This window comes from Aotus nancymaae, unplaced genomic scaffold, assembly GCF_030222135.1.
Source record: "Aotus nancymaae isolate 86718 unplaced genomic scaffold, 86718_ANA_hifiasm-v0.15.2.pri h1tg000022l_1, whole genome shotgun sequence".
Lineage (NCBI taxonomy): Eukaryota > Metazoa > Chordata > Mammalia > Primates > Aotidae > Aotus > Aotus nancymaae.
The window spans coordinates 22,672,421-22,699,341 of NW_026988435.1; the positions used below are offsets into that span (position 1 = coordinate 22,672,421).

The 26,921-nt window shown below is 38.3% G+C and overlaps 1 protein-coding gene across 6 annotated transcripts in view; it reads left to right on the forward strand.

The window, feature by feature from the left end:
• The window catches only part of CHODL (chondrolectin), a 411,269-nt gene that overhangs the window by 19,566 nt on the left and 364,782 nt on the right, over nucleotides 1-26,921 (forward strand). For 5 of the 6 annotated variants that reach the window (XM_064380053.1, XM_064380055.1, XM_064380057.1 and 2 more), the window contains exon 1: nucleotides 17,547-17,661. The exons of the other annotated variant lie outside the window; for it this stretch is intronic. The gene's annotated coding sequence lies outside the window, so the exon portion shown is untranslated. Of the gene's footprint in view, nucleotides 1-17,546; nucleotides 17,662-26,921 lie in introns of those variants that run through there. 6 annotated transcript variants of the gene reach the window in all.

Genomic DNA, 26,921 nt, shown 5'->3' on the forward strand with positions numbered 1-26,921 from the left:
CACTTGGTGTCAGAGTTAATTAGAAAAATATAAGGCAAGACATGCAGCTTGCTGGAATAACAGTATCAGGGATCCCTCTTTAATAAGACTTCTTGCTGAAGTCCTTACACCAGTGAAGAAGCAAATCTCTGGCTTTTAAGTTGACAGTTAAGGTGCAAGGAGATGAGACATGTACACATGATCCATCTTGGCTTGGAAGCCTCATGTCTCAAATAAGAGCCTATATTTCTTACAATGTTTTAGGCATCAATTCCAGAGTCCCTGCAGTGAGACTGCCCAGCTATGAGAGTCATCACACTCAGGGAGCCTAAAGCTTTGGTTTCTCACTAGGTATTTATGTATAGTTTCTCTCCTGTCAGATGCAGTTGGTCATTTTGTTATGATAAGAAATATTGCCTAGTAGCAATATTTCCATCCTACCCTTTTCAAATCTCCAGGGCAACAGTGCTATAAAGTTAACCCAAGGTCAAGTTTGTTCATATAGGACAAAAGATTGTGTTAATGCTTTAACCACAGATATGCAGTCTTTTTTGTACTATTAGGACTAGGTCACAAGTTTACCAGATCTTATTAGTTACTGATTAACTGACACATTTTCTTTAGTCCTTGATAAAATGAAGTCAGTTACATTTAATTTTTTTTAATTAAAAAATTAACTTTTTTATAGATTTTTTGTCTTATAAATAAAATCTTGTTGTACTATATTTTGTGTTTACAACTATAGGTAGAGATAGAATTAGCTCCTGGGACTTGTCTAATAGAACAGATCAAATGTAGGGGGAGAAGACAGTCCCACTGTTAGGAATTCCTAGTGAGTTAAAATGTAATCCAGAGTGAAACAACCTCTAATATATAATCTTGAATCTCCATTTACATCTAAAAAGGCACAAATGAGGACAGATCTTTCCAGGCATACAGAAAATACAGGCATAGCCCAACAGTATTTCTTCCAGTTTAACATTTTACCATCATAATGCCTTATGACTTTTAATATCTGAACTTCATAAAGTGTACAAATTTCTTAGCTGATGCATGTTTAGGACACATTTATATTTGTGCCTATAAAATGCGATATGGTATGCACTTTTATGTTATAATTTTCATGTGATAAGATGCATAATTTTAAGTATACTGTTCAGTAGCAAAATGAATATACCGTAACATTATAATAGCAACATAAGCCACACCATTGTCAGTAACAGTGTAAGCTACATTATTGTGATACAAAGCGTTTCTAACACCTAGTAGCAAATTCCCTCATGCCCCTTCCTGGGCTCTTTTCTCCTCATCCCGAGACAACCACTCTTAATTTCTATCAGTATCAGTTAGTTTTACCTATTTTGAGTTTCATGTAAATGGAATCATAAAGTATATAGTCTTCTTTGTGTCTGTCTTCTCTTGCTCAGTATGGTGTTTTTGTGATTGATCTATGTTATATCCATCAGTGGTTCATTCATCAATGTATGAATATGTCACAATTTGTTAATCTCCTACCTGTTGTTGGACGATTATGCTATTTTCAGTTTTAAGCTATTATAAATATGGCTGTGATAAATATTTTTGTATAAGCTTTTTGTGGACATGTTTTGCCTTCTCTTGAGTAAATACCTAGAGTGGAATTGCTGGGTCATAGAGTAGGTACATGATTAACATTGTAAGACCCTTCCAAACAATTTTCCAGAGTAATTTTACCATTTTGCACTATAGCAATTTGTGCACTAATGCACACATCTTTGCTTGCATTAGGTGTTGTCAAGTTTTATTTTTAGCCATTCTAGTTTGTAAAGCTTCAGAAGAAAGAAACAGCGATAACTTGGTGACCTTGAGGTAGGAAAATATTTCTTAAACAGGACATAGAAATCACTAACAATGAAAGAAACAATTGAATTGTTGGATTATAAAATTCAAAACTTCTATTCCTTGAAACACTATTAATATAAAAAGCAAATCACAAACTGAAGAAAAATGTTCACAGTATGTATACTTGACAAAGGACTTGTATTCAGTGTCTAAAAGAATTCATCTTTCAGTAATAAACATACATGCAGTTGAATTTTAAAAATATTCAAAATACTTGAATAGACATTTAACAAAAGATATTTATAAGTACATGACAGGCGCATAAAAAGATGTGTGACATCAATGAAATGAACAATTAATAATAAAATAATTTCAGTGAAACAACGGGAAAGGTTTTAAGTAATTTCAGCCACACCACCCAAGTCACATGTTGATATTTTGAAAAATTCTTGAGGCTTCAAAAAGAAGATGTTTAGTATTTTACTGTATACCACATAACTGATTATTAGGTATGTTAATTTATTGGTTGCTAAGAAGTAATGTTCTTCTTAAGCATTTTACCCCCTAACATGGCAATTTGTTATTTATTTATACATGTTTTATTGAGTTTTAGTTACGTTTGAGGAAATTGGCTGTGGGTTATGGTTAACATTTCTGCATTATAATTTTTCCCGTGTAAAATCATGTTAATTAGTCTCCCAGTTAGTATTCATTTCAATAGAACTAACCAATAACAGATGACTGAAATTAAGACAGAGATGACTGTATTTATTGATTGATTAATTGAATTCTATGTTTTAAAGGAAGAAAGTATTTAAAGAACTCCAATAATTTTATTTAGGTGTTAAATATTTATTAATATAATAAACAGTCTATGTTTTGTCTAGGGCCTCCCCAGAAAAAAAGAGTCTATGTACACTAAATGTCTTATATTAGCTAAAAGTAGTTGGCCAACTTTAAGAGGCTACCAGAGGCTGGGTGTGGTTGCTCGTGCCTGTAATCACAGCACTTTGGGAGGCTGAGGCGGGCGGATCACAAGATCAAGAGATTAATACCATCCTGACCAACATGATGAAACCCCCGTCTCTACTAAAAATATGAAAATTAGCTGGGCATGGTGGCACATGCCTGTAGTCCCAGCTAGTCAGGAGGTCGAGGCAGGAGAATCTCTTGAACCTGGGAGGCAGAGGTTGCATTGAGCCAAGATTGCACCATTGCACTCCAGCCTGGCAACAGAGCAAGACTCTGTCTCAAAAAAAATAAAAAATAAAATAAAATAAAATAAAATGAGGCTGCCAGGATTCAGGAGGTGAGTAGGCTTCTAACTCACCTCTAGAGTAGATTTCTCAATCATGGTATTAATGACATTTTGACCCATATAATTCCTTGTTGTGGGGTTGTCTGTGCATTGAGTCATGTTTAGCAGCATCTCTAGTTTCTACCCACTAGTTGCTAGTTGTGACACCCTCATTTGTGACAACCAAAACTATCTCCAGACATTGCTAACTGTCCTGCGGGGAGCAGATCCTCTACCCCCAAACCTCATTGAGTTAAACTGCTCTAGAGTTTATCTTAAGTATAGGTCCACTTTGTATTAATCTGTTCTCACTGCTGTAAAGAACTACCTGAGACTGGATAATCCATGAAGAAAAGAGGTTTAGTTGATTCATGGCTCTGCAGGCTGTAGGGGAAGCATAGCTGGGAGGCCTCAGGAAACTTACAATCATGGTGGAAGGCAAAGGGGAAACCAGCACATCTTGCCATGGTAGAGCAGAAGACAGAGAGTGAAGGGGGAAGTGCTACACACTTTTAAACCATCAGATCTTGTGAGAACTCATTATCACAAGAAGAGCAAGGGGGAAGTCCTTCCCCATGTTCCAATTACCTCCTTCTAGGTCCCTCCTTCAACATTGGGGATTACAATTCAACATGAGATTTGAGGGGGCACACAGAGCCAAACCATATCAAATTAGCTTCAATAGCTAATATATCTGTTCTGAGTCCTCTAGACTTTGATTGACTCACGAATGGACTAGAAATCTTTGACTTGTACTGAAGAATAGTGGCACCAATTAGAATTATATTTAATCTAATTTAATTAGAATTAAATTAGGATCAGAACATGCCTCAGAGGGCAGGCCAGGCATGGGGAAAATAGCAATTCACTTTGTTAATTTCAACTTAGAGTTGAACCATTTCAGCCAATAATTTGTGTGTGTGTTTTTTTTAAATGAAACATGTTATAGTTCCACAAAGAGAGCACTTAATCCTCTTACAAATGCAGTAAACTCCTTTGTACCTATCATAAGTATAATTTTTATGGGCCTTAAAGTTATACATACAAACTAGGTAACATTTTATTTTTGTGTCATTGAACTTAGTTTCTATTATATGCTCTATTTCCTCTGATGGTATAATGCAAAATCTAGTCATTTCCAGATGGATTTAGCCTTTGTCATACTTTTGTCATGTCATCCTTTGTCATGTAACTTAAAGTTTAAAATCATGTCATTATTGGACTTTGCCTTTGCCTCCTCCTCTTCAGGGTGGTATTCCTGTTTCCAGGTTTATTTTAGACAGGATGGAGGTAGGGGGTGAGGGAAGAGGGATCTGTTCTTTGCTGATCATTGTAATTGTCAGTCTTCCAGAAGACTGTCTCTTGAAATCTCTGCAATTGTGAATGCCTCAGCTGCATTATGCACACTTGCATTTGGGTTAAAAATTCAAGACCCTTTGGCCCTGAGCTGTCTCTTTCAAGCACCTTCTGAACCCTACTTGGGGAAGTGGAAAGTTTATTTGCCCACTTCTCACTGGTGACCTTAAGGTAGGATCAGAGCCTCTTTGCCCCTTGATGTCACACCGAGCCACGTCTAACTGTTGGCCCAATGTAACTGGCCAACACCATTTTTGCTCTGATGCTGGGATAGTAAGTTGATGTGGTAGATCTAGAACATCACACTTTTTTCAACCTTCTTACTCCTCAAGCTATACACCTGGGGAAGGGTAAGGTTTCAGTCCTCTTTCATATGCATTTAATCCTTTTGCTGTTCCTCCATGAATTATTTTCATCCTATCAGGAGGCTTTCACTTACTGGGCACCTGAGCTTGCATGGAGATAAAGGGTGTAACCTCTTTCTGTAAGTACTCTTCCAAAGTCTTTGCTGTTCTAGAACATTGCTTTTTGAAGCTAAAAGCAAAAAACATGACATGCCTTTTATTCTGTTCTGCAGTAATTTTTCCTTCCCTGAATTTGAAAATGTCTTAGCATAAACAAGATGAAGGAAAGGACTTGGGGAAACAAGAAAATTACCATAATTAAAAAAAAACACATTTCAATTTTTTTGTCATGATATATGAACATACTCCTTCCTCTCCATCCCAGTACCAATCAGATTCCAGCATCTTCTTAATTTTATTTCATATATCTGGATCTTCTCTTCCATTAGAGTGACTAGCCCCTTCTACTCTTATACTCAGCATTTTGCAGTAGGTTGCTGGCTAGGGTCTGGCCTCACTGTCTTGTTTGCACCCTACTCACTGAATATAGGTGAATCTTTTTTTTTTTTGAGACGGAGTTTCACTCTTGTTATCCAGGCTGGAGTGCAATGGCGCGATCTCGGCTCACCGCAACCTCCGCCTCCTGGGTTCAGGCAATTCTCCTGCCTCAGCCTCCCGAGTAGCTGGGATTACAGGCACGTACCACCATGCCCAGCTAATTTTTTGTATTTTTAGTAGAGATGGGGTTTCACCATATTGACCAGGATGGTCTCGATCTCTTGACCTCGTGATCCACCCGCCTCAGCCTCCCAAAGTGCTGGGATTACAGGCGTGAGATAGGTGAATCTTTTAAATAAATACTACAAAAACCTTTAATGACATTATATTGCCTCTGAGATAGGTTGCATTTATATCCTGCATAATCTGACACCAACCTATTTTGTAAGACTGACCTCTCATTTCTTCCCTTCATGAATCTCTAGTTTATTTTTGTCGAAGCAAACACTGAGGGCTTCATATGTTTCAGAAACAATGCCAAACACTGGGGAATGAATGAAAGATTTCAGTCACTCAGGCCAAAAGATTCTTGATGAGAAGAACCAATGAAGAACTGAGGAAACAGTGGGAATGCTAATTACTTTGCTAGGTTTCATGCCTCTATGCATTTTTCTAATTCAGCCAGGGCTGGGGAAGGTGGAAGTCAGAGAAAATTTCCCAGGGAAGGTTAAGAGTAATTATTAAAGTAGAGAAGGATAAGGAGTGTGTTTAGGCATGGCTCTCAGCAATAGTAAACAGTGAAGGTATGAAATATTATAGTACACATAATAGCATTTGTTTTTTGATTTGATGACCCAGCATCTAAACACCCTTCCTGCATTGGAGAATTCCCTATTTTAGTAAAGGGAAGCCATCTCCATTGTAGAAACTGAAGATGCCAATGTGAAACTAGGGCAAGGGCACGTGACTTAGGTTCCATTAACTAGATGGAGACTCCCTAGATTTTGAGTTGAGGGTAGTGATACAAAGTAAAACAAAACAAAATGAAACACAGTTCATTCCAGTGAGCTTGGCAGCCATGGTGGGAGGTACATGCCCTTTCCAGAGACCCTAGTAGTAATGTCATGTTCACCATCGGTAGGTTAGTCATGCAAGCTGTAGTTTCTGGGTTTAACGGGAGGGGTTGTGGGGTTTCCAGGGCACCAGTTCTGTGGTGTGATTTGAAAAATGATATTATTTAGATTTTGCTGCATAACCAACTGTCCCATAACTAAGTGGTAAGTCGCAAAGACTGTCTTCTTGACTGAACTTTAGACAAGCTCTTCTGAGTTGTCTTTTGACCATGCCCCAACGTAGGCTTCTAAAAACTGCACTCTCAGCACAAATGATTTTTGTCTATTTTCCACACTCTACTCCTACACTAAAAGATTTGAGCAAAAATTAATATAGTTTCTAGCAGCTCAAAGCTACATTCCCAGAATGACCCTAGCCCCTTAAATTGCTCACCTTGGAAAGCTCAAGACTAATCCAGTCCAAACTAGTAATAAACAGTTAGGACCCTGAACCCTCCCCTCTTAGAGAAGTTAGTTTAGGAAGCTTGCAGTTGTAATTTCTTTCTCTTCCCTTTTGAGATGGTAGATCTTCTACCACCCAAAATTGACATTCAGGGAAATAATTTTCTCTTTAGCTCCCAGACCCATGGCACCTTGCCTCTAATTTACACCAGTACCTTCTGCCATAAAAATATAAGAAGTTTTCTTCTCCTTTAGATAAGCACCAATTAACAAACCCAGTCTGCTTAAGCCCCTGCTCATCCCTCCTCCTTACTCCCTCATTGTCCCTTTAAAAAGGGACACCTCTGCACAAATCAAAGTTCAGTTCAGTTCACTTTGTGTTGGACCCTCTTCCCGTTTGCAATGATTATTACTGAATAAATTCTATCCTTAGTACTTTAACCAGTGTCTGGATTTATCTTTGACACAAGTCATCTCAGAACTTTGTAACTTGTATTTACCTTATGATCTTGTGAAAACAGCAATTTGAATTGGGTTTAACTGAGCAACTGTGGGCTCATTCATGTGTTTGCAGTTGGCTGATGGTCAGTGAGGCAGCTTTGTTTCTGTGGTTTGGCTGACTGTCCGCTGAGGCTATGGGGATGACTGGACCACACGTCCCTATCACCAAGCAGGCCAGCCTGGGCCCACTCACATGACAGCTCAGTAGGATTCCAAGAAGTAGAGCCCTCGTGAAGTCTACGTTCAGAACTGATAGAACCATCACTTTTGCCACATTTTCTTGGCCAAAGCAAGTCACAAGGCTAGCCCCAAACCAGAGGGTAAAGAAATACACCCTACCTCTTGATGGGAGGATCTTCAAAGTCACACTGTCAAGGGTTGTGGATACAGGAAGAAAAATGATGGCAGGTATTTTGCAGACTATCTCTATACAATTGTACTATGATGTACAGACTCCAAGCTTGATTCTTTGGGCCACGTTTTGGAGCCTCCTTTAATCTTTAATGAAGTCTTTCTGACTTACATCAGCCTAAATTGTTTCTATGGCTTATAATTAAACATCTTGTTGAATATTCTGAGTCACAAATACATTCTTTCTCTCTCTGTTCACACAATGACACTTTCTTACAATGTCCAGAGCAGCACTGTCTAATAGAAATATAATATAAGCCTTAATATAATTTAAAAAATTTGGGTAGCCATATTTTAAAACAAGAATAAACAAGTGGAATTAATGTTAATACTACATTTTATTTTGCCTAATATATCCACAGTGATATCATTTCAGCTAACCAATCTACAAATTATTATATCATGAGATACTTTACTTTTTTTTATTCTAGGGTTTTGAACTCTCTTGTGAAGCTTACACTGTCAGCACCTCTCAATTTGAATTGGCCACATTTCAAGTCCTCAGTGGCCTCATAAGGCTACCATATTTAGGACACTGTTTTTCCCAGAGTGAATCATTGCTTAGAACTGGTTATCTGATTCACAAGTAAAGAATGACACTACTGAAGAGGCATAGGAAAGGAAACCATTATGTACTAACCATGAATTTTGTACTGGGCACTGTTAAAAGCACTTGAATTAATATCTTTTTTTTTCTTTTTTTGAGACAGAGTCTCACTTTATTGCCAGGTGCCAGGCTGGAGTGCAGTGGCACAATCTCGGCTCACTGCAACCTCTGCCTCCCGGGTTCAAGCAGTTCTCCTGCCTCAGCCTCCTGAGTAGCTGGGACTACAGGTGCACACCACCACACTCAGCTAATTTTTGTATTTTTAGTAGAGACGGGGTTTCACCATGTTGGCCAGGATGGTCATGATCTCTTGACCTCATGATCTGCCTGCCTTGGCCTCCCAAAGTGCTGGGATTACAGGCTTGACCACCGTGCCTGGCCCCGAATTGATATCTTAGTTTGGTTCTCCCCCTAGCAGAGCCTGAGACAAACATTTGGGTCAAAATAATTTATTTGGGGAATGATTCCAGGATGCCAATTTAAAGATACATTATTAAGCCAGTTAATGCTTAATTTGTGCAGAACTGGCTCAATTCCATGGACCCCTCAGGGAACAATATAGAATGAATTTCGGAATTGTTCCTCTGAAGAACAGAAGATTGAGGAATTTATTTACTGACCCCCATTTCTCACTGGCTGAGGGCTGTGCCCTTGGGTGTTAGTGCCCCAATGTTTCTGGACTGTCCTATATAAGGCTGAGGACTCTTATAACTTCAGAACAAGTCCTGAGGCAGAAAAGCTGAGCTATAAGGCAAACGTGGCATAAGGATTTTCCAGTATGCATGGGAATTGTCTGCTACTAGTTGGAACTGGAATCAGTGATGGGCCAGGCACATGGCAAAGCCTCTGCTATATGTACATTATAAAATTGTCTTTGTTTGTTCGAGCTGCTATAACAGAATACCATAAATTGGGCAGTTTATAAACAACAGAAATTCATTTTTTACAGTTCTAGAGGCTGGGAAGTCCAAGACCAAGGCACCAGCAGATTTGATATATAATGAAGGCCCATTTCCTCGTTCACAGAATGGTACTTTCTCGCTGTTTTCTCACATGGTGGAAGGGAAGAACTCTGGTCTCTTCAGCCTCTTAAAAAAGCACTAATCCCACTATGAGGGCTTCAACCTTATGACCCAATCACCTTCCAAAGGCCCCACCTCCTAATATTGGAATTACTTTTTAACATATAAATTTGGGGGGAACCCAAACATATTTTGCAGAAATACTTGCAAAACAGACATTATTATTTCCAATTTAAAGAGGAAACTGAGAATGATAAAAATTCCAGTACTACTCAAGATGATATACTCCTAAGTGATAGAGTATGCTTCTTCACAAATAAGACTTATTTCAAGGACCACAAAGAACATATTTTTGGGGATTTTTTTTCCTTTTGGAAGAAATGTTCAGAGATCATTTTTTGTGTATGTATTTATGATTTCAGAAATTTGGTCAAATCCACAAAGTAGGTTTTGTTTGAATTATCATTAACCAGTTTTTTTTGAAAGGGTACTGCCATATGACAGGGTCTCATAAGAATGTGATATGTTATTTTAAAAATACACATTTGCTATTGTGCTTGATCTATTTTCTGACCTTCAGAAAGAAATTTCCAATAAATTTTGTAAGCTCACTTATTTCCATCATTCACTGCTGAGTTTCTAGTGCAGAACTCATTTTCAAGTCGATATTAGTACAACAGATCCTCCCTAAATGAAAGGGACCGAACACATCACAGACTGGACAGCTCCCATTATCTGAAATAGCCATAAGCGGCTTTAATGTTAGAGATTTAGTTTAAAGGATTGTCCTCCTAGAAGAGTGGCTGCAGTTGTTTGTGAGGCAGAACAAATTATAAAATGACTATGGCTTCAGAGATGTATGTTTCTAAATGATTGCTTCACCAGTCCATAAAATGTCTGCTTTTAAAAAACAGGTGAAATATGAGAGCCTTAAGAGATTAGATCTTTGGGATATTATTAAAAATGTCTTTATAGGGTCTGGATGCAAGGCCACCAGAGTATATAACTTACCAGGAAGTCTGACAGGAAGCCATCAGCATAAAGAAAGAAAGGCAAATTTAAAGATGAAAAAGAAAAACCTTTAGAATGAACTTAGAATATAAACCTAACTTAGAAGAACAATTGGAAAAGTTCAGCCCAAACTATTAACCGTATTTTCCTTTGCAAAGTCTTTATTTAGAACTGGGGATAGTCATGGGTGTTTGCTTATGTATTTACTTGAAATTTTAAATACAGAAACATGTATTGTGTACAATTTGTGCGATTAAAAATAATCTTAAAAAAAAAATGCTGGTCAGGCATGTTGGCTCACGCCTGTAATCTCAGTATTTGTGAGGCCAAGGTGGGAAGATCACATGAGCTCAGGACTTCAAGACCAGCCTGGGGTGACATGCTGAAACCCTGTCTCTATATACAAAAATTAGCCGGGCATGGTGGTGCACGCTGTAGTCCCAGCTACTTGGGAGGCTGAGGTAGAAGGATTGCTTGAGCCTGGGAGACAGATGTTGCAGTGAGCCAAGATCACGCCACTCGGCTCCAGCCTGGGTGACAAAGTGAGACTCTGTAGAAAGCTTGAGCCTGGGAAGCAGATGTTGCAGTGAGACAAGATCACGCCAACTCTTGAGAGAAAGAGAGAGAGAGAGAGAGAGAGAGAGAGAGAGAGAGAGAGAGAGAGAGAGAGAGAGAGGAGACAGCCATTAATAGACTGACTTTTCAGTTTTATCCTGTTATTTTGCCTCCAATATAACTTACAAGTCTAATAAAACACAGTAAGTATTCACTAGACATTCACTGAAGAGGGAATCCTCAGAAATTTTGATGTCAACAGTTTCATTTTGCAGTCAGAGATATATTTCAGCTCTCCGTGTTTTCTAAAAATGAAAATTTTGCTGTTAAATATGGTTTTATGCCTGTCAGACTTCTATGCAGTGAAAGACATGGTGCCTTGTACTAACAGTCACTCAACAGAAGCTTTCTAGAAATCACAATTATGAAAAGCTACCTGAAACTGAGAATAAATATTTGACCAAACAGAGGAAACTAAGTTTTTAATATATTGCTGTCTTCCTTGATCTTTTCATGTAAGTATCTATTTAAAAATACTTGTTCTTGTTATGACAGTCATAACAAGACCTTTTTTTAGGGTCTTGCTTGTCTTGTTTTATTGGAATTGCCTCTCTCCCCAGCATTTGGCTGAAGGAATGGGGTTGGATGGCCAGTGGCTGCCATGTTTTGATTAGTTGACCTCTTACTCCTGGTTCCAGCTAATTGAACAAAACAGGGAACCTTGATCCAAGCTGAGCCAATTAGCTTGTCTCTTGTGGATTCTATCTAAGAAGGATAAAGATTCAGTCAGGTGATAGTGGTCTCTGGGAATATGGGCTAAGATAAGAGCAGCTATGTTGGGGGCCCCTAGTGGTTTGTCCAGCCCAGGGACCCAAGAGAATGCAGATGCCCAGCAGGAAACATACACAGGAGACAACACACTCAGTGAGAGAAAAGATGAAGAGAACTGTCAGGTTTTATTGCTTTCAGATTTAAATTTCTTGTGGGACCTGGCTCTACCACTTTCTCTTTAGTTATATGAGGTAGTCTTGAACACTAATTGACTTAAGATTGGTTAAGTTTTGAGTTTTGCAAAAATATTTGGAGAATATAGAAGAAAATAAAAACTGCCTATAAAACTGTAGCCACTCGTATGTGTCTTTAGTGTGTTTTTTTATTCTATGGGTATGATATAATCATGCTTTATATAAAATTTCCTATCTTTCTTTTTTAAATAAAATTATGAGTATGCTCCTATGTTGTTAATTTCAGTCCTGGTACATCTCACGCTTAGTTTACAAGATACATCTCTGCGTGGCTAAATGTGAATGAGAAAAAATACTATCTTGCTGACTGGTTGAAATTTGAATTTATTGTTATTAGCCACAGGTGAATGCTTAATGCTGCCTGGTACCAAACTGCATTTTCCTTGTCCTCCACTTGCCCATTGCCCAGAGGCTGTTTCCTTTTCTCTTTTTTTTTTTTCTTGAGACAGAGTCTTACTCTGTCACCCAGGCTGGCATGCAGTGGTGTGATCTCGGCTCACTGCAACCTCTGCCTCCCAGGCTCAAGCGATTCTCATGCCTCAGCCTCCCATATAGTCATGACTACAAGCATGTGCCACCATGCCTAGCTAATTTTTGTATTTTTAGTAGAGACAGGGTTTCACTATGTTGGTCAAGCTGGCCTTGAACTCTTGGTCTCAAGTAATCTGCCCACCTTGTCCTCCCAAAGTGCTGGGATTACAAGTGTGAGCCACTGCGCCTGGCCAGAGACTATTTTCTTCTTTTTCCTCTTCCCTCAGTTCCCCCCTCCCCCTTCCTTATTCTTTGCTGAGACCTTGTTTCCCATTTTACTGGGATAATAAAAGCCACTAGAAGACATGTCCTGCATTTTGCTGCCAGCATAGCTACCCACTTGCTTGCTCTGTGCCCACATACTCTGCCTTTCACTAGCAGCAAGTGCTCTACAGTCCAGCCCTCTCCATTCCTTCACCAGTTTCTATGCCCTCTCATGTATTTGAGGACATCACATCCGCAGTAGGTGTCTCTCTTCCTGGTAATATCATGTTTTCTTTATTGCTTGGTCATTTCCATGAGCTTATAAATGCTATTATTTTTTCTATCTTAAGAGAGAGGACAATTTTCCAGACTCTTTATCCCCCGGCAGTTACTGGATCACTTCTCTGCTCCTGTGAAAGGCAACTCTTCTCAACAGTTATATCTATTTGATATCTGCAATTTGCTTGTCTCTCATTTTCTAATCAGGCATTCATTCTCATGGCTGTTACAAAACAGCTCTTGTCAAATTGCTATTGACGTTCACATAGCTAAAATCAGTGATGGTTCTTAGTTTTCATCTTACTTGAACTGTTGGCAGCATTTGACAGCTATGATCCCTGTCAAGGTCCTGCTTTACAGGCCCCCTCCTTTTAAGGCTTCTTTGCTTGTCATTTTATCTATTTCTAACTTCTAACCATTGGTACACCCTGAACAAAGGCTCAGGTCTCTTCTCTTTATTTTCAACACTCACTTTCTAGGTGATACCACCTAGCATAATGGTTTTAAACACTATCCATATATTAAGTACTCTCAAATTGATTTTTTTTTTTGAAACAGAGTCTTATTTGGTCACCCATGCTGGAGTGCAGTGGTATGATATTAGCTCACTGCAACCTCTGCCTCCCAGGTTCAAGAGAATCTTCTGCCTCAGCCTTCCAAGTAGCTGGGACTAAAGGCATGCGCCACCATGCTGACTAATTTTTATATTTTTTAATAGAAACAAGGGTTCACCATATTGGACAGGCTAGTCTCAAACTCCTGACCTCATAATCTGCCCACCTCGGCCTCCCAAAGTTCTGGGATTACAAGCGTGAGCCACCATGCCAGGCCGTCAAATTGATTTCTTATGCCCAGATCTCTCCCCTGAACTTCAAATTTATATATTCAAACTCCTATTTAGAATTTTATCTTGGATATTTAATAAGTATCGCAAATACCTAAATATTCGATGGCTCTAGGACTCAAATCTTAGAACTCTCCTTTCTAAAATGATATTATTGAGATGTAATTCACATAGCATACAAATCAACCATTTGAAGTGTACAATTCAAAGGCTTTTAGTGCATTTCAGAGTGATTCAGCCATTACCATAATAAATTTTAGAACATTCTCATTATTCCCCTCAAACCCATCCTGGACATTTCACATAAATGTAATCATATAATATGCGGTCCTTTGTGTAAAGACGTTAGAGGGTTCTAATTTGTCTTAAGCATTTTTTTTTGCAAATTTGACTGCATGAAATTGTGTTATCACAATGTTGACCTTGTGTGTCACATTGCACATGTACATAAAAACATTGAAACTTCCTCGATAGATGAAGTGATGTCCTTTTTGTACATCTGCATTTGTGAAAGATAAAACTTCTTGAGATCTCAACTCTCTGACTGATTACATATGTAGTAGTGACACACTGTGGTTTCTTATTGATCTCATCAAAAGACATAGGTCGTCTGTCATGGTATTTCAGATGACCACAGTTATAAAACTGGATGCACACAATTACCAACCAAAGTGATAGGCATTTAAACATTTTCTTTTGGACCTATTTATTTATGAATGTGGTTCATTTGCTCATAATTGTGTAACCATGTGCCTGTTGTTAGTATATCTTAGTTTTTATGCTTATAAAAATATGCTGTTGTTGCCCATTTTATTGTATAAAGTGCCAACTTTATACAACTTTATCATATATCTTATTGTATACTATGAGGTATTCTGTCATGTTTTTATATGTTGCTCAAATAAATCTTTTTTTACAAATATAAATAAATGTCTTTTAAAGAATTAATTTTTTTTTCCAGAATTATATTTTTAGAATTTTCAATTTTTAGGATTGTGCTTTCTGGTATTGTGGTGTTTAGAATGATGTCTTTTGATGTTATGGCCCAATCCTAATCTTTGTGACCGGCTTCTTTTGATTTAACATGTTTTCAAGGTTCATCCACATTGTAGTATGTATAAGTACTTCATTCCTTTTAATTACCAAATAATACCATATTGTACAGCTATACCATACTTTATCCATTCACCAGTTGATGGTAATTTGGATTGTTTCCATCTTTCGGCTACTGCGAATTCTTCTTCTATAAACATTTACGCACAAGATTTTGTGTGGACACGTTTTCATTTCTCTTGGATATATACCTAGGAGTAAAATTAGCCAAATAATAGGATAACTCTAGGTATAGAGGAATTGCCAGACTGTTTTGCGAAGTGGCTTGGAACTCTCATTCTATTGGTGCTCATTGCATTGGTGATTTCATCTGGGCCATGGTTTATATATCATCACTATACTGAAGTCTCACAAACTTGCCTCTGAACTCCAGATCCACAACAACCCATTCATTGCCCACACACATGTCCATTACTTAATGCCTGACTTTCCCCGTCACCTTATGCCCCTAACCTCAAGCCTGCCTTTTCTCTTATCTTCTCACTTAACGATGATTCTTTTCTTCCAGTTTCTTGGGACAAAAACTGCAGAATTGCTGTTGATTCCTCTCTTTCAATCCCATCCCATATCTAATCTGTCAGCAAATCCTGTTGCCTCTACTTTCAAAATACGGTCTCCGCTCCTTCTCTGCAGTATCTCATCTGCTACCACCCTGGTCCAAATCACTGTCACTTTTTTTTTTTTTTGAGAGGGAGTCTCACTCTGTTGCCAGGCTAGAGTGCAGTGGCATGATCTCAGCTCACTGCAACCTCCGCCTTCTGGGTTCAAGCAATTCTCCTGCCTCAGCTTCTCAAGTAGCCAGGGCTACAGGGGCATGCCACCATGCCCAGCTAATTTATTTTGTATTTTAGTAGAGATGGGGTTTCACTGCGTTGCTTAGGCTAGTCTTGAACCCCTTAGCTCAGGCAGTCTGCCCACCTCAACCTCCCAAGGTGCTAGGATTACAGGCATGAGCCACTGCACCTGGCCCACTGTCACTTTTTAATCACATTGTTGCAACAGCCTCCTAACTTGCCTTCCAGCTCCAGCTTGATTACCTTTCAGTCTATTCTCAACAGAGTATTCTGAATGAACTTTAACTAACTCTCTAATTGCTTTCCATTTGAGACTATGGCATTGGAAATCCTGTCTTTTGGGATTATTATTGGCTCTCACATGCTTATGCAGATTGAAAGTGCCAGGAAGTTAACATTCCCAGGATGAACCCTCCCTCTATTATCTTCATCCTCAGGGTGGTACAACATTGAAGTGTCTTGTAAACTGTCCCAAATGTCCCAGAGGGACTGAACCCCCAGTTGCCTTCTTCATTAATGCATCTTTGAGTTGATTTTCTTTCCTGCTTTGCTTTCCACAACTCCCTACTGATGCTTCTGGGATCATCTCACAAATAAACTACTTATTTCTGTGTCTGCTTTTGCAGGAATCCAGCTAAGATAAAAATCATTATGAAGAAATCTTTGCCTATATTTCTGTTTCTTATAGTCATGAAAAAGGAAATACTAGTTCACAGAGGGTTTTTTTTTTAACTGACATTTGAGTACTCTGTGTCAAAACCACCGTCTGTGTCTGGGGAATTCCACTTTATGACCTGTGGTGGGAGGGAAGAGTTTATCTCTTTCTTAAAAGATAGAAACACCATAAATTCACTCTGTTAGCCTCTTGAAACTAGAGTATGAACATATGACTCAGGTTTGGCTAAGTGTATGGATCTTTCCCAGATTATGTTTGGGAGGTAGAAATGCAAAGAAGACAAGATAGGGAAGACTCTCCTCTGTTGGTGTTAGTTGTTCTAGCAACTTCCAGTTTCGGAGACCACAGTGGTGGTGGTGACCATGGCAATTACTAGAATCCAGTGCCTGCAGAGTGAGCAACACGAGCTGCGGTGTGAAGGGTAGCTGTTGCACAACAGAAATGTGATATAAGCCACACAGGCCACTGAAAACTTTCTAGTAGTCTAATATTTTTTAAAAAGTAAAAAGAAACAAGTATAATTAATTTTTTAAGAATATATTTTAATTAACCCAACCATCCCAAGTATTATTTCAGCATGTAATCCGTTTAATACATGATTGAGCTGTTTTATAATTATTTCCTTAGCACTTTAGTAATCTGGTGTGTATTTTGCCTTTAGAGTACATCTGAATTTGGATTAGCCAAATTTCAAATGCTCAATAGCTGATTGTGGCTGGGGACCCCTTATCTGGCAGTGTAGGCCTGGAGCTGAGAGGCAGTGGGCAGCCATGTCTTCACACAAGATCAGATCTGTACTGTGCTGTAATTTATGCACTGTTACTTATTTCAGAGTCTCTAAATCTAGTTGCATTTGTTAGCAATTTAACATATTTTCATTTCTGCCTAAACAATCCTAGTTTCTGTTGTTTGCAACTAAGAATCCTATTGTTATAGAAATTTAAATGAAAAGTTTTATAGGCATAGACATTCAAAGAAATGAGGAGATCTGGGATTGTTAGAAATTATCTGGCCTTGTTAGAAATTATGATACTGTAGATTACTGTTCAGCAAATATTCATGTTCTTTTTCCTCCTCCTGTGGGTGGAGCATATTACCCTGCTTCATTGATGTTGCAGTTGACCATGTGACTTACTTTCGCTATTAAGATGTTAGTGGATATAACATGAGCAAAGTGCTGAGATGTGTTTTGTGCAATGGTTTCCTGGCCTCTTGTACTTCTGCTGTCACCATGAGAAAAATATGCCCCTGCTAGCTGGTGGGTCAAGGAGAATGAAAGGTATGTGGAATAATTTGAAGACACAGTTAAACCCAAGCTAGATTAGCCAACTTCTGCCAATCTGAAGTGAAAAAAACAAGCATAAGTGATTATATTAAGCCATCTAGTTATGTTAGGTAGCATTATTGTTGTAATGACTGAAACAGAAATAAAGGTAGCAAAAGTTATAGCTGGTGAACACTGAGTAACAATCTATGGTATGCAGAGGAGACATAGTATATTAAATTATTCACCCTGAAGTGCTAAGGAAGCAAGGTTTTGAGGAGCCAGTTAGTTTCTGCTAGAGAATAGTAAAACGAGTTATATAAGACTTGTAGTAAATAGTATATTTATTGTTAAAATTTCCAAATAATTTAAAGAAATAGATTTATAATTGTACAATTTTCAATTATACAATTTCCTGTTTAAAGTATGGATTGAAAATCAGTGACTTTCCAAATATACACACACAAACACGGAGTCTTTGGTTTGCCAAAATTCAGTGTCAGTTGAATTTACAGCCTTGCCGTGTGTCTGATAATAAAGATTGGGCATTGATGTTATCCTCAGCAAACTAACACAGGAACAGAAAACCAAACACCACATGTACTTGCTTATAAGTGGGAGCTGAACAATGACAACACATGGATACAGGGAGGGGAACAATGCACACTGGGGCCTGTGGCGGCAGTGGGGGAAACGGGGGGTGGGGGAGGGAGAGCATTGGCATAAATAGCTAATGCATGTGGGGCTTAACAGCTAATGCATGTGGGTACAGCAAATCACTGTGACACACATTGACCTAGGTAACAAACCTGCATGTACTGCACATGTATCCCAGAACTCAAAATTAAATTGAATTTTAAAAAATATTCTATTACTTTTCATGTTTTAAAAAATGAGTTACAAGTTATATACAATAAAATATGCTCTTTTGAATGTGTAATCCTATGAGTTTTGACAAACACTTATCATTATATAAGGATCACTACTACCATGATCAAGATACAGGATATTTTTATCACCTCTCAAAAAAAAAAAAAAATAAAGTTTGGGCATTGATCAAGAAGAAATAGAATGCTGAGAATGAAAGTGTTATATAGGAACAACTTTAACTCCTCAATGAGTTTTCTTGGCAACTAAAGCAGCTTTCCCTTTCTGATGATGCTCCTTCCCCTTTGCTTGAAGACTATTAACAAGCCCTTAAACAGGCCCATCTAAGAGATTTACCTGACCAGAGAAAGGTAATTTGTCTTTTGTCCCATCCTTATCCTCTTCTTTGTCTCTAAGGCCTTAAATGTTGTCAGATCCCAACATGCTCTGTGAGCCAATTTAAAGGCAAATTTGTGAGATGACAGAATACCCACAAAAAGTTGCAAAACTGTTAATTTATATCAGACATGTGGGTTTGTGCGTGTATGTGTGTGTGTTTTGAACAGGCCAAAGGGGGAACTGTTGATTTTAGATCAGGCTGAATTTAGCATCATGGGGACAGCCACTGAGATTCTGGATTCAATGTGGGCAAGCCGAGAGTAATTCTAATTGTTTCTTTGCTTGGTTGACTTGTCTTGGAAACAAAGCCTCACTTTGTGTTTGAATCAGAAACAACTAGTGGCATTATTATTCTAAAAACCAGCAGATGTTGGAAAAGAAGAGCAAACTGAACCAATTTCTTCTTACTCAAAAGTTTTTTATAGTAGATATAGATAGGAAAGATACAGAAAAGTGGAGAAGAAAATAAATAGGGAATGTTCAACAGTGTAGGTGAATAAGATCAGGCATATAATTCATGAAGCAATATTGTTTGTTGTTCACCCAATGGAATACTCTTAAATAAAATTTAAAATCTGGTAGGATGTTGAAGAGAAAATTTTATTCATTCAAATATTCATTAAATGTCTAATATGTTCACACACAATATTTTAGGTACTGGAGACATAGTGGTAAATTAGGGAAATTAAAATTTTCTCATGTAACTTATATTCTATTAGAGAAAGAGAATGAACAAATATATTAAAATATATAATATTTTAGAAGATTATCGATGTAATATGAACCCCAAAGTATCTGAGACAGGTCTCAATTTAACCAAGGTTAAGGACACACTTGTGACACAGCCTCAGGATATCCCAATCACATGTCCCCAAAGTTGTTGTGGGTACAGCTTGCTTTCATATATTTTAGGGAGAAATAATATATCAATTAATACATGTATGATTTACATTGGTTTGACCTGGAAAGGTTGGACAACTCAAAGCTATGGCTTCCAGGTCATAGGTAGATTTAAAAATTGTTTGATTGGCAATTGGTTGAAAGAGTTATTATCAATAAAAAGGAGTGTCTGGGTTATGATAAGGGATTGTGGAGACCAAGGTTTTATAATTCAGCATGACGTCTTTGGATAGCAGGCTTTGGAGCAAATTGATGGTATATATTTCTTGTCAGACTTAAGGTCTGTGTTGATGTTAATTCTGGTTGGCTCTTCCTGAATTCCAAAAGGGAGGAAGAACTAATGAGGCATGTCCAACCCCTGCTTCCCATCATGGCCTGAACTAGTTTTTCAGGTTAACATTGGAATGCCTTTGCCAAGAGGAGGGGTCTATTCAGATGGTTGGGGGCAGGTCTTAGAATTTCATTTTTGTTTACACTAAGAAGAAAATAAATCTGCATAAATCATGATTGCCAGGGTGTAGAAGGATACAAGTTTTAAAAATGGTTGTCAGGGATGATATCAATGAGAATGTCACATTTGAGTAATAGCCTGAAGGGAGGCATTAAAGTAGTCTTGTGCATCTCCAAGGGAAGACTGTTCTAGGTAGAAAGGACCAGGGAAAAGATTGAGACCGTGACTGGCCCCATGGGGTGGAATGAACCAGGGTAATAACAGTAGAAGAAGTCAGAGGTATAGAGTAGAGCCAGATTGGATTATTTCCCACAAAGATGAAAGATAGTGAATTATAAGCAGTGGAAAATTAGAAAACAACACTGAAGTTAGTCATGGCCAGAAGTCCTTCATCACCAAGTGGAGGTGGATTCCATTAATATCCAGGATTAGGTCCAAGCCAATTGTGAAGGCAGAAATAAGTGACATAAATCATTTTATGAACACTCACCTTGCCTCCTGCTGCTGCTGTGGTACCTGTGTGGGGAAATTTCTTCAGAACAGTTGGCTGAAGAGGAAAACATTTGATTTTTTTAATAGAATGGTTCTGCATATTTGTTTACCAACCAGAAATAGATTGCTGCGGCATTACTTTCATCCTCAGGAGGGGTCCTGAAGGACAGTCAAAAATGGAAATTCTCCCAGTGAAAAGAAATTTTAACAATTTATCTTATTGTTCACTTTGTCTGTTAGTAGAAAGCGAAAGCCCAAGGTAGGTATCTATACTGATTGATGGGCAGTGGTTAATGGTATAATCAGATTGTCAGGGTCCTAAAAGAAGCAGAATTGTAAGATTGATCACAAAGAATTTGGGGAAGACACTTATGTATGGACCCCTCTGAGATTTCTAAGTGTGACCATAAATAGCCTATGCAACTGACCAACAAAAGGCTACTGTAAATGAGGGTTTTAATTTTCAGGTAGACAGGATGACTCACTATTTATGTGAGTCTGCTTCTTTCCTATTTCCTGAGATTAAAGATATGGTGATAGACATTAATACATGGACTTTTTCTAAACAATCTGAACTTGTGTGCTTTCCAGAAACAGCAATCTACCCTGAGCTTGTAATATAGTACCATGCCCTAGAGAGGCCAGCCAGACTTCTTCTATCAAGGAGGAGGCTGTGACACTTTAGATTTTAATTTGCCTTTCTTCCTAATTTTGCTTCTTTCAGTACCACTATATGTGGAATGACTGTTTTGTATACATTTTTGATATTTCACCCAACCTTTCTCTGAACAAAGAAGTCTATTTTACAGTGAAAAAAAGTGAGGTGAAGTGTTACTGACAAGTCTAAGATACCCAAAGCTCAGAAGCAGCTGTGGCCGACTGGTGTCTCACATATAGGAGGGCTTAGATAAAACATCTTGTGAGTAGAGAACTGTCTCGTAATATCCTTTTAGCTGAGGATCAATATACAGTACGATATCTCCTGCAGACTGAACACATGCGTTTAGAGACAATAGGCTGGAAATGAGAGTCTCCCAAAGTAGAAGAAAGTGAAATCACTTAATCTATTTGCAAATGTTTTACCTCCCATCTCCACTCTTTCAGACTTTGAAGATTTTAGTATTGAAGAGTAGAATGTTTCACCTGGGGTATCTGGCACATGATCCCTTTAAATGTGGAGCTTATACTATAGCTTAGCCATTCAGAGTTCTTTATGCAACCAAATAAATGAGCAAAAGGAAGTTATGTTGTTAACTAATTAGTATTGTCAAGGGTTTTACTATACCGTGGGTACAGAGAGAAGCATGAATAGAGCCAAAATAATATTCTGAATTTCCTCCTAGTACAGCCATGTTCAATAGTACAATTAAACAAAAGCTAAAACATCACTTTATAAGCAGAATAATCTGTGGCTCCGGTGTTATACATTAGGACTAAGATTTTGAGTAACCTATTGGTTGAAGAGCCATGACTGTCTGGAGTGCTGGTTAAAGACAAAAGAACATGGAATAAATCATGGAGAAGGGCAATCATAAGTACCTTATTTTCTCAACTGAAAGCTTTGAAGTTTATCAAAGCATCCAAGCCTCCCTTTCTTGGTCCTTCCCTCCCTCCCTCCCTTTCCCTGCAACCTCTACCTCCTAGGCTCAAGTGATCCTTCACTTCAGCCTCCTGAGTTCCCTGGGACTACAGGCCAACATACCTGGCTAATTTTTTTTTCTTTCTTCTTCTTCTTTTTTTTTTTTTTTAATACATATGAGGTTTTGCCATGTTGTCTAGTCTGGTCTCCATCTCTTGGGTTCAAGGGATCCTCCCACCTTGGCCTCCCAAAGTACTGGTATTACAGGGGTGAGCTACTGTACATAGCCACTTCATGGGTCTTCAACTTTAACTTTTATTCCACAGCCCTATCACTCTATAGCAAGCTCTGCTCATCTTCTGAACTTCCAACTAGAATTAGCAAATGCCCTAAGAGGAAAAGTCATCCTGGCTGTCAGGTTAACATCTCAGCAATTCCCTCCTTTCTTGGATTTTGGCCCATCAAGAGCTCACAAACTTGGTAGCTTTATGACACATTCAAACAGATACTTTTTTTTTTGAAATCCTATTTTTTTTTCCTCAGTAAGATGGTTAGTTGAAACAATCTAGTCTGCATTTAGCAAACTCATAAAACCGTGTTTCTTTTCTTCATAGCACTTGTCTCAGTTTGCAATTATAAACTCATTTCTGTGATTATTTGCTAAATATCTGTCTTTCCCACAACACGTAATAAGAGACTGTATGTGTTTTTGCTCACTGGATCATCTATGGCCTAGCACAGTGCTAGGCACATAGTAGATACTTAATATTTACTGAGCCAATTAATGAATGAACCTTGGGAAAGTTGCTTATTATTAAAAACAGTGGGCACCTGCTAAGTGCAGAACACTAGGGTCAAGATATGGCACTTAGAGTCTAAAAATTATTACTCTTTTATCCTACCATTTATCCTTAACAACACAACAGGATAAAATGTTTTGCCCTCTGGATCAAGGCTTTTTCAGATACAGATTTTAAATGGCTCAGAAAGGATTGAATATTTGAAGAAATAATTGTATATAGATTTAACTGGGAGGGAGGAGCCCAAGGAATTGAACACAGAAATAGTTAGTGGCACAGGCTCTAAGAAATTCATAGTCACTCAGAGAATAGGCATTAATGATGTCAAAAAGTTAGCTTTGGCCAGACATGGTCGTTCACACCTTTAATCCCAGCACTTTGAGAAGCCAAGGTGGGTGGATTATTTGAGTTTAGGAGTTCAAGACTAGCCTGGGTAACATGGCAAAACCTCGTCTCTACTAAAAATACAAAAAATTAGCAGGTTTGGTGGTGTGCACCTGTAGTCCTAGCTACCTGGGTGGCTGAGGTGGGAGAATTGCTTGAGCCTGGGGAGGTCAAGGCTGCAAAAGTGGGCCATGATTGTACCACTGCATTCCAGCTTCGGTGATGGGAATGATACCCTGTGTCCAAAAAAAAAAAAAAAAAAATTAGCCTTAAGTGCCTGGAGAAAAGGCTACATGGTGTCAGTGTCTAAGCATCAACTGAATAGAGTTTAAACTGAATCAATACAGTGGGAAAATGGCCTATGATAGCCCTAAAGAGAGAATAAGGTAAACAAGTCAATAGTTAGAAACACAAAATATGAAACCTGTTAAGTCAGAGACCTGGAATCTTTTGTATTCTCGAAATTTCTGCATGTGTATATTGTTTTTAACATTTTATTTCATACTTTATAAATAGACCAGCTTAATAATTTATGTTTGCTGTGTTCATAAATATTTATATCTGTGCATACATATAGATACATGTAATTTAGATTATATATAGAATGTTTTATTAATGCTTTCTTGGTTGTAAATCCTTGAAAGAATGCTAATTACTCTGTCTTTATTTCTTAATTAAGCACTATACAGCCTCCATAATAGCTACTAGCTGTGAACAAGAGTATTATAAAAGTTACTCAAGTAATTGCCTTACAGACTACAACTCTACTTAAAGTGACAAGTCATATAAGTTAAATAAACATTGTAAAAACAAGGTAACCCCATATCATATTAAAAGTCCTTCAGCATTTCTGTTCCTGGATGATGGTAAAAGGAGCTGTTCATTTAGAAACAGAAGAATATCCATTTTAGATGATCCCAAAGAAGCATCTTTTCATGCTTTTCTTTCTCTTAAGAGACTGGATCCCACTGTGTTAGCCAGGCTGGAGTGCAGTGGTGTGATCATAGGTCACTGCAGTCTCTGAACTCCTGGGCTAAAGTGATCCTCCTACCTCAGCTTCCAGAGTAGCTGGAACTACAGGCACACGACACTATGCCTGACTAATTTTTCAAATTTCTTGTAGAGATAGAGTCTTGCTTTGTTGCCCAGGCTGGTCTCAAACTCCTGTCCTGAAGTGATCCTCCTGCCTCAGCCTCCCAAAGTGTTAGGATTAAAAGTGTGAGCCACCAAGCTTTGCCCATGATCAATTTTAATTTGTGATTATGTCATTTAAGAAGAAACTCATTCAGAGCTATTAGCTACAGTTACATTCAGTTGTTGGTAATAATATCCAGACAGACTAAACAAAGTAGGGGTCATATTCTCTCATGTAAGGAAAAACTGAAATAATGCTATCCTGGGCTGGTATGAAAGCTCAATGGTTAATAGAGAACCAGACTCCCATCTTTCTTTAGAGCGTGGCTTTGCATCTTCAAGCACACATATGATGTCTCCTAGAACTCCAGACATTGTGAACATGTTTCAGGAAGAAAGGGGAAAAATAAATGACAAAATTTAGTCAGCCTCTTTTAAGGCAGCTTCCAAAAAGCCATCCCTGATTTCTTTTACCTCATTGGTTTTCAGTCCCAGCAAGGGAGGATGGGAAATACAGTCATTGAACTGCACGTTATCACTGGAAAAAATTCGAATTCTGTTAACAGGAAAAGGCAAAATGGATTGAGTTTTGTCACAGTGATTCTAAATGTTCTAAAAAGTTTCAGGGCAATAAGCTGTTTTTAGATACCTAATATGTGCCAGCTGTCCACTATATCCCAGGGCACAAAGACCAACATGAGATTGGACCAGCTCTCGGGGAGCTGACTGTTTAGTGGAGGTAACCGACCATAAACAACATATCTCAAGGTATGTCTTGATAATGACGTTCCAGGACTCTTCCTTAGTTCAGCCAAAGAAGGGGTCCTTGTCCCACAGTCACAAAAATTTAGGCTCACAGACAATTTGAAGGATGAGAATAACGGGATTTTTAGGGCAAAAAGGAAAAAAGGGGGAACAGGGGCTCTCTGCAATGCCAGAGTTCCTGCTAGTGTGCTTCCAACCTCACAGCTTGAACTGCAGGTACCACCCAGGAAGAGGAGGGGCCGGACTACTCCCTGCTGCAAACAGCATGAACTTCTGTGGCTTCATCCCAGGGTACACTCCTCATAGTGTGCAGATTGGTGGGAGGTTCTGCCAGGGAGGCCTTCCCACCTGGCTGTCTCAATGAGAGGTTCAATGGGGTGCTGTGGGAGAGCAGAGATAAATTCAATCAAACTTGGAAGTCTTGGCTTCTGAGAAGTAATATTCTCAGAATCTAATCTTGAAGGATGAGTAAAAGCCAGGTGACATTCTAGGCTTGGGGAACATCACAAAGAAAGCTAGGATAAGGAAAACATCATTGTTTACCAGGAATTGCAAGCAGCCAGGGATTATTAGAAGGTAAAATAGAGGATAGTTGCAGATGACATGATTTTATATTTAAAAAAACCCCATTATCCCAGCCCAAAAACTTCTTGAACTGATAAGCAACTTCAGCAAAGTCTCAGGATAAATAATCAATGTGCAAAAATCACAAGCATTACAATACACCAATAACAGACAAACAGAGAGCCAAATCATGAATGAACTCCCATTCACAATTGCTACAAAGAGAATAAAATATCTAAGGAATACAGCTAACAAAGGATGTGAAGGAACTCTTCAAGAAGAAGTACATAACAACTGCCCAAAGAAATAAGAGAGGACACAAATAAATGGAAAAACATTCCATCCTCATAGATACGAAGAACCAATATTGTTAAACTGGTCATACTGCCCAAAGTAATTTATAGATTCACTGCTTATTCCCATCAAACTCTCATTGACATTCTTCACAGAATTAGAAAAAAACTGTTTAAAATTTCATATGGAATCAGAGAAGACCCCAGATAGCCAAGACAATCCTAAGCAGAAGAACAAAGCTGGAGGCATCATGCTATCTGACTTCAAACTATACCACAGTTCTACAGTAACCAAAACAGCCTGGTACTGGTACCAAAACAGACATATAGACCAAAGGAGCAGAACAGAGACTTTAGAAATAACATCATACATCTACAACAATCTGATCTTTGACAAACCTGACAAAAACAAGCAATGGGGAAATGATCTTCTATTCAGCAAATGGTGCTGAGAAAACTGTCTAGCCATATGTGGAAAGCTGAAACTAGAGCACTTCCTTACACATTATACAAAAATTAAGATAAATTAAAGACAAATGTAAAACCCAAAACCATAAAACCCTGGAAGAAAACCTAGACAATACCATTCAGGACATAGACATGGGGAAAGACTTCATGACAAAAATGCCAAAAGCAATTGCAGCAAA